Consider the following 8837-nt stretch of genomic DNA (forward strand, 5'->3'; position numbering starts at 1 on the left):
ATTTATTACGGTCTTATTATTTGTTTTCTAGTGATTCAAAAACAAGTAAGATAAGATACTATTTTCCAAATATAAGCAAAATTGGATTCAGCCCTAAAGGGATAGTTCACTCAAAAATGAAAATTCTGTCTTTAATTTTCCCCTTATGTCATTCCAAACCTGTAAGACCTTTGTTCATTTTCGGAACACAAATTAAGATATTTTTGATGAAATTCAATGAAATTTGATGAATGTTTTAATGATTAGTTAGTTAGTTATAAAGCACATATAAAAAACAACGACAAGGTTGACAAAAGTGCTGTACATTAGAAACAATACATAAAAAGAGAACAGCAAAGTAAAATACTCACAGTAAAATTCATTTGTTGTTAAGTCAAAGTGACCTGACATACAACCAAGTTTGGTGACCCATACTCAGAATTCGTGCTCTGCATTTAACCCATCCAAGTGCACACACACAGCAGTGAAAACACACACACACACACACACACACACACACCGTGAACACACACACCCAGAGCAGTGGGCAGCCATTTATGCTGCGGCGCCCGGGGAGCAGTTGGGGGATTAGTGCCTTGCTCAAGGGCACCTCAGTCGTGGTATTGCCGGCACGAGAATCGAACCCACCTTAGGGTTAGGAGTCAAACTCTCTAACCACTAGGCCACGACTTCCCTCAAACACAATAGATAAACACCATAGATAAAAAATAAGATTTAAGCTTTGATTTAAACATAGAAAGAAATGATACCGTTCGAACTGACATTGGTAAGCTGTTCCATAGTTTGGGTCCAACCCTTGAAAAGGCTCTGTCCCCTCTATGTTTAAGCTTAGTCCTGCACACAGAGAGTAAACCAAGATCACCAGACCTAAGTGACCTAGTTGGGTTATGAGGAAGTACCAAAACAGGTAGCCTGGAGCTAAGCTAACAATTGTAAACAAAGACTAAAATTTTTAACTCTATTCTAAATTTAAGTAGCCAGCGTTAGCCAGCACAGAGACATCAAGATGAGAATAATGCAATCTAATTTTTTGCTACCGGTCAACAGTCTAGCAGCAGCGTTCTGAACGAACTGTAAAGTGACAGATGTCAAAAAATCAGTGTATGCATATCATAAACAGAATGTTATCATGCATTATTGTGGACATTATCATTATTATTATCTGTATAGCTATTGTCCCTGGTCTGAATGGTTAAATTACAAGTCACTTGGAAGTATACAGACCAATAAACAATAAAATACACAGTTTGAAAAGTATAAACACAAGATTAATATTATGCATGTTGGCATGAAACAGAATTGCTTACTGACCTTGAATGTGTAGAACTCTATCTAGTCTTCAATAAGCAATTGATAATGCATAACCACATTTTTCATTCCACCTCAAAAAGTGCTGCCAACTCAAGAAGTTTGACTGAAATAATAAATTCAAACAATAAACAGGTTTTAATGAATAATTCACTGAAGGATGTACAAATATACAGGCTTCACATTTCTGCTTTCAAACCTTCTAGAATCACTAGCCCAGTTCATTTTCATTGTAAGAATCTTTTGGTTGGGAGGGATCTGTCTACAATCTGGGACATGTTAAAAATATTTCTTGTGGTATAGAAATTACGGTACAAATGGTGTCGATAAAGATCAACTTATATTCAACCTGGAACATTTCTTTAAATGGATGCATACTTACACCCAAAAATGAAAATTCTGTCATAATTTACTCACCCTCAAGTTATCTCAAACCTGTATTTTTTCCTCCTGAAGGCAACATTTTGAAGAATGTTAGTACAGTAGCCATTGACTTCCATTGTATTTTCTTCCATGCTATGGAAAATCAATGGCTACCGTAAAATGTTTGGAAGATGTTCAAAATATATTAATTTGTGTTCAGCAGAAAAAAAGAAACTCATACAGGTTTGAGGCAACTTGAGGGTGAGTAAATGATCACAGAATTTTCATTTTAGGGTAAACTATCCCATTAATATAAGACCATGCAAGAAGACGCTAATAAGTGCTGTTATTTGTAAGTATTCAGATGAAAACTACAGACTAGTCTAGTCTGTTATGAATTTTGACCTGAAGGAATAGAGTGACAAATCTGGCTTTAAAAGCAGATCATGAGAACACAGAATCTTGTGGACTGAGTGCTATTTTTCCTTTGCCATGAGTTGTTGGCCTGATTTTCATAGAATCATCAATATTGATATGCTCTCTCTAGTTTATGATCCAACTTGAAGGATCCACAAGGTTCATGAATACTCTAAGAAAAAAGGCATCAAACAAAAAGCAAAAAAGAAAGACAGAGAGAGTGAGCAGGATGAGTAGGAAGATGAAGACCTCCATGCTTATGAAAACCATTTATTAGAGCGGTTACCTGGAAACCAAAAGAGTCCAGAGGCTAGTCATTAGCATAGCTCTGCTCATCAAATTCAAATATGTGTGAATATTTTTTTCTGTCTTGTTCTATCAGTAATAATATTTTGCCTAAGAATTGTGGGCAGACAACAAAATGTTGAGCACAAACATTTCGGAAGGGTTTCCATGTATGGGCATTTTAATAGCTTCTCCAGATCGCTGTGACGCCGGGAAAGTGTCAAGACAGGGATAGGTGACTGTGACGTCAACAACAGAGATTAGCACAGCCTGGGCTTACAAAGATAAAGTCACTAGCACGCAGTCCAACTGCTACTCAAAGCCCTTCCTCAATACTCAATATTTACCCAAACACACACCAGAAGATAGAGAAAGAGAGAGAAAGCACAGCATTATGTTTTAGTTGGCCAGAAAGTGGAATGGAAGGAGAGGAAGACCAAAGACTCGATGAAAAAATATGAGAGGCCGAGAGAGAGAGAGAGATCTGGTGTGAGACAACAAAATGAAAGAGCATCTGCGATGCTGTTAGGAATAAAAGAAAAGAAACAGCCCCAGGGGCCAGAATAAGATGACATGAATAAACTAATCATTCTAATTTAATTAGAATAATCTCCCACAGACCTTGCAAAATTAAATTAATGGCTAGATTATGCAGTACAAGTACAATATCCCATTGCTCTGAAAACTCGAAGTCTCAATGGATGTAATAGGATGAATCAAATTGTAATGAAGAAGATTTTAATCTTGCCGTCAAAAGATCTGAAACCTTTTTAAACCTAAAAATCTTTTAACAGATGGTTTAGAGCAGCACATAATAATTTCTTCCAACATCCTTGTTGGATCATTTCTAACTTGGAATTATTTTTAACGAATTTTGAGGAAATAGTGTATACAATAATAATCTCATTAGATTGTATTATGTATTTATTAGCATTATATTAGCTGAAAGATGTAGGTTGGTCCAAAAAAAAGAAAAAAAGTTGACTCCTTGTAGAAATGTAGATTGAGAATATATAGCTCATTTGAGAAATGCTTGACTGACTCCTTAAAGGTTTCATTCTTTTTTTTTTTTTGTACAGCAAATGTGTTTTTGTCTACAGTGGTACACTACCTTTCACCTTGAGTCAATGACTAAGTCTGTTTTTAATGATCTGGCTTGACAAAATCTCCTCCAGAGACTACTGAGGAAGCCAACCAAACACATAAAGTCATGAGCAATTCCTGTATCCAACTCGGAAACTTTCAAATAAATAAAGGATTATATTGGTCTTAGTCCAGAAGCTGAAAATACAATAATTGTGAAATCATTATATTATTTAAATAAATCAATAAATCGATAAATAAAATAAGCAATGAGAGGCTACACACAGATTACAGCGATTCTACAACATAACGGGTGTTTCTTGACCATGATTCACATTGGAGTTCAAAAAAATAATTTTAAATCCCAGCAGCAATGATCAAAAGTAGTTACATTTATTATTATTATTACTTTAATAATAATAATAATAATTTATTTTTTTCAACCAAGTAATACTTCACTAGCATAACTGCAGGATCTTTACAGCTGAATGTAGTAAAGATGAATGAATGTAGAATTTGCATGGCTGGAATGATCCATTTTTAAGTATGTCTCCTGACACTGAATTAACTATTTTAATGCAATCTGCCTTTATACTCACCTGGACAAGCTTTACATTGCATCAGACGGAACCTATGACAGCGCTGCAATCTCACACCCCACACCTACATGCCTCCAGACATACAAAGCTAAAACAGGCATCGCGAGTCGATCATTGTGACAACAGTAGAGATCTCTTTCTCTCTCTCAGTGGGGCAGCTGTAAAGGACATCTCCACTTCAGAGTGAGGTGCTGTGAATCAGAGGCAGTGATTTAAATTCACTGACAGGACTTTAAATACCAGCCAGGGATCATAGCTGTGCCCTTTGGCAAAGTAATTATTCACTCGACTAAAAGAAGCCTAGGTGTGTATGTGTGTGTGTGTGTGAGTGCGTGGAAAGAGACATACTATGAATTTTGTATCTGAGTGAAGGGATTTCTTTTGAGTATGCACTTGTTTAAGGGTGTGCTTGTTTATAGGCAGAGGTTTATAGTGCTCCATAATGAATGAATGTTTGTGAATCACTCTGTTGTGTGTGAAGCCTCAGCAGTATACAGTATGTTGTAACAGAAAAAAAATGGGAAGAAATTCACGACCAATCAGACGTTTGGGGTAAGTAAGTTTTTTTAATATTTTGAAAGAAGCTCTAATGCTCACCAAGGCTGCATTTATTTAATTAAAAATATAGAGAAAAAAGTAATATTGGGAAATATATATATATATATATATATATATATATATATATATATATATATATATATATATATATATATATATATATCTCAATATACTAATAAATGCCTCTTTTTTTACATTTGAGCCCCGGCCTGCGAGGAACTCTTTGCACGTCCATGAATGAAAGAGAAAGAATGAGTGTTGGAGAGCAAGCAAAACGAACAGCAGAAAGAAAGAACGAACAAACAAATGAAAGAATAAAACTACTGAGTGAAAAATATAACAAAAATGAAGGAAGGAGGGAAGGAGGGAAACAGAGAGAAAGGAAGAAAGGAGAATGGAAGGAAGAGAGGAAGAAAGGAAGGTATGAAGGATGCAAGGAAGGAAGTAAAAGGTCAAGAACAGGAAAGACAAATCATTCACTATACAGAAAAAGAAGGACATATGTTTTTCAAGGGAAAGATACAGAACACATAGAAAGACACTACCTGAAGTCAGACAATATCTGCCTCCTCATCCCTCTTTTCATCATCAATCCATACATCTCTCCATCTTGTAAGCTCAGTGTCTCTTTGAATAAATGTCTACAGAATGACTACACATTTAAAGTGACCCTTCTTTCTTTCTCTCATCCTCTTCTATCTGTCAGCCACATCCTGTTTCTTTTGTGCTATTTTCTCCCCACCCTTTTCAGGACACTCCTTTTTTATTTACCTCTCTTTTGTTCCTTTCTCTCTCTCTCAATTATGAAATAAAGTAGCATAGTTTCAGTAGTAGTCAGAAAAAGTGACAGCCCTACTGCCTGATGGGAAGTGACATTTATTGGGAAGCCGTGCTTCAGAGAGACACGTGACAGTTCCTCAGGGCACCACTTCCTCCACTCATGTCTCTCTCTAGCTCCTCATGCTGTCTTTCTCTACTGTATACTCGTGTAGTGATATATAGATTTATTTTTTAAGAATTCTCCTATGCTCACCAAGGCGGTATTTATTTAATCAAATTACATTAGAAACACTATTACTGTGAAATATTTTTACAAATTAAAATAACTGTTTTCTATTTTAATGTATTTTAAAAATGCAATTTATTCCTGTGATGCAAAGCTGAATTTTCAGTATCATTACTCAAGTCTTCAGTGTCACATGATCCTTCAGAAATCATTCTAATACGCTGGTTCTCCACATATCTTACTAATAACAAACAATACTAAAGACATTCATCCAAACAAACATTTCAATCAATTAATTTTTAGGATTCTTTGATGATTAGAAAGATCAAAAGAACAGTATTTATTTGAAACAAAAATGTTCCATAACATTATAAATGTCTTTACTGTCTCATCTGATCAACTTAAGCTTTTAATTTAGCTTCTAAATAATAAGCATTTTACATATGAGCAACTTTAGAGACATATGTTTACAAATCTGTTTAGGCTTATAGAAAATTGGATGAATAAGATGAATTTATTGTATTTAAGGAATGAGAATTATTTTAATAGGCATATTATATTTTTGTTTAACTAAAATTTTGTCTCTATACATTTATCTTTCTATTATATTGTTATATTGTTGAGATGTGGCTAGGTTTAGAGACTCAGTGCCTCAAAACAACACAACTATATAATTAAAAAAATATATAACTATACACACGCTTTTAAGCTTTTGATGCTGTCAACACATCCATGTTGTACATTGTATACAAGGTATATCCAAGTACAGTATATAAAAATGTATGTATAAATGTTGCCTGCAAGAACTACTGGGGCAGAAAAACAGGCATTGTTCCAAACCTCAGTAAGCTGCCTAGCTGCCTACACAGGCAGCAGCATAACCTCACAAGCACCTGATTTGAACACTCTGCACAGGCAGCAATTCAGCACAAACAACCACACAGGAGACTCAACTCAGAATTGATTTCAAAGGAGTTTGACATTAGCACGTTGTTAAGCCTACAGCACAATTCTCCAATAAGCATAAGATATATAACACACATATTAGGTGAAATAATCAATTTTTAATTACACTGGACTGTTTGTTCATCAATACTTTTAAGTATTGAATGAAATGCAAGTTAATTTATAATTGACATTTCTCTCGCCTCATCCTTCATTTTGAACTTATTTTTCAACTGAGCTTGTCCACTAAGGATGCAGCAGTGCTGACATAGAATTTGGCTAAAATGAATATCTTAGAAAACAGGAAAATTAAGTTGTGTACCCTGTTGCCATCACGTCAGGGACATGCCCATGAGACCTTATAATGCTGCCTCTATAGTTTAGGAACAGAGCAAAAATGTCAGGACAAAACAAAAGACAATAGAAAGGAATGCATAAAGAAATGAAAAAGTGTCTTTTTGTGCTTTTTTATGACTTAAGCAAATGTTTCGCGTTTATTTTATTACTTGCGCACACAGTAGTACCTCAATTATTTCCCTTATAGCTGCTTCAATATGCCGACTCAGCTTCCAGTGTATTTTTCTCTCCCCTCCTTCTCCTCCTCCTTCTACATCCCTCAATCAATCTTCATTTTCTCTCACTCTGCACATCCCATCCTCCCTCACCATTTTTCCTCCTCTTTAATGGGCGACCGTCAAAATCCCTCAAGTAAAACGCTCCTTGTCTTATCTCTCTCGTCTTTCCCCATTAATTCCCTCCGTTGGTCCTCCTTCCTAATAAACAGAATCTCACATGGCACCTTGGGATGCAGGGCCAGCTCTGTCTTAATAACCACACAATGCTGTGCAAGAATGAGAAAGAAGGAAGGATATGAAGATGCATACAAAAGATATGTACAAGTAAAATGCTCATGACAGTCTTATGTATATTTGTAACTTCTAATGAAGCCGTAAGAAACCACCAACATGCCTGTCTGCAAAAATGTCACCACCTGTGATAGCCACAAAAAACTGCAGCACATGCTGAGCTCTGTGATGTCAGTATGGATCAAGATGTCTTGACAATCTCTGAAAGTGACATGACTCATTTTGAAAATAAGGTGAGTTGTCATAGGCTTCATGTGAAGGTGTGAAATCACATGGACGAGGAGAGATGCGTGTGAATTAGAGAGAGAAAAAGAGAACATTTGGGACAGCAAGACAGCGGGAAAGAATTAAAGAGCATATTAAAGGTTTTTTCACACTGTCGCTTTCTTTCAGATGTCTGAGAGCTCCTTGCAAGAAATTGAGTGTTAATGTTTCATATTAACTCAGGCAAAGTTGACTCACACCCCTGACTCAGAGACAACAAGATGCTGAAGTCTTTATAGATAATAGATAATGATTCTCATAAACTTTTATTGTATTCATATCTGATGAAATAATACCAAATACACAAATACAGTCAAACTCTCTAACCACTAGGCCACGACTTCCCCGCTTAGGAACTACCTCTTGTGGGGAGCAATGGGAACATGGAAGTAAGTATCCTCCAAGTCTACACTCACAAACCAGTCTCATTTCATTACAGATTGAAGAACATAAACTGTGCGCAACATTTGAAAAGGAAGACAATTTAGGAACACATTGATGCATTGCAGATCCAGAATTGGCAGATTGGCCAAAAAAAATATTTTTTTTGAACAAGAAATTATGTTGATAAAAATGCATCCCTCAGTCTGAGAGGGGGAACTTTCTCTATGGCTCCTTTCAACAACAGCAAATCAATTTCCATGGAAAGTGCCATTGATAACTTAATTCTATTTTCTAATAGTTCAGAAATGTTGGGGCCAAAAAGTTGTCCCAGTACAATTGGTAGTACCCTCAATGTCTTCTTACAATTTTCAGGCAACCTTGCCTGAGGAAGCCATACCTGACACTGGGCTGGTAGCAGGGTCACCAAAAGTGTCCCAAGTTCACATGTCACATGATCTACAGCAGCTGGCAAATAAAATTCTCTGCTCTAGTTATCTAGGCTATGGACTCATATGCTTCAGTACTACCACACTGAAGCATATGAGTCAATATCTTATTTCCAGGTGACCTAGACCTAGCCCAATAGAGTCATCCTCAGACATTGAGGCAAGAGTGTGGGCTCCCTTTGACCTCCTCTTAGACACATTGGAGCCTGTTAATGCAAAAGAGAATTCAGCCAAAGTCCTTGCATGGTGGCATCGTAAACGTACTAAGCATTTTGCCTGAACAACACATTAGTTTAAGCAGGCTGAACAGATT

Source organism: Cyprinus carpio, chromosome A3, assembly GCF_018340385.1.
Source record: "Cyprinus carpio isolate SPL01 chromosome A3, ASM1834038v1, whole genome shotgun sequence".
NCBI classification, from domain to species: Eukaryota; Metazoa; Chordata; class Actinopteri; order Cypriniformes; family Cyprinidae; genus Cyprinus; species Cyprinus carpio.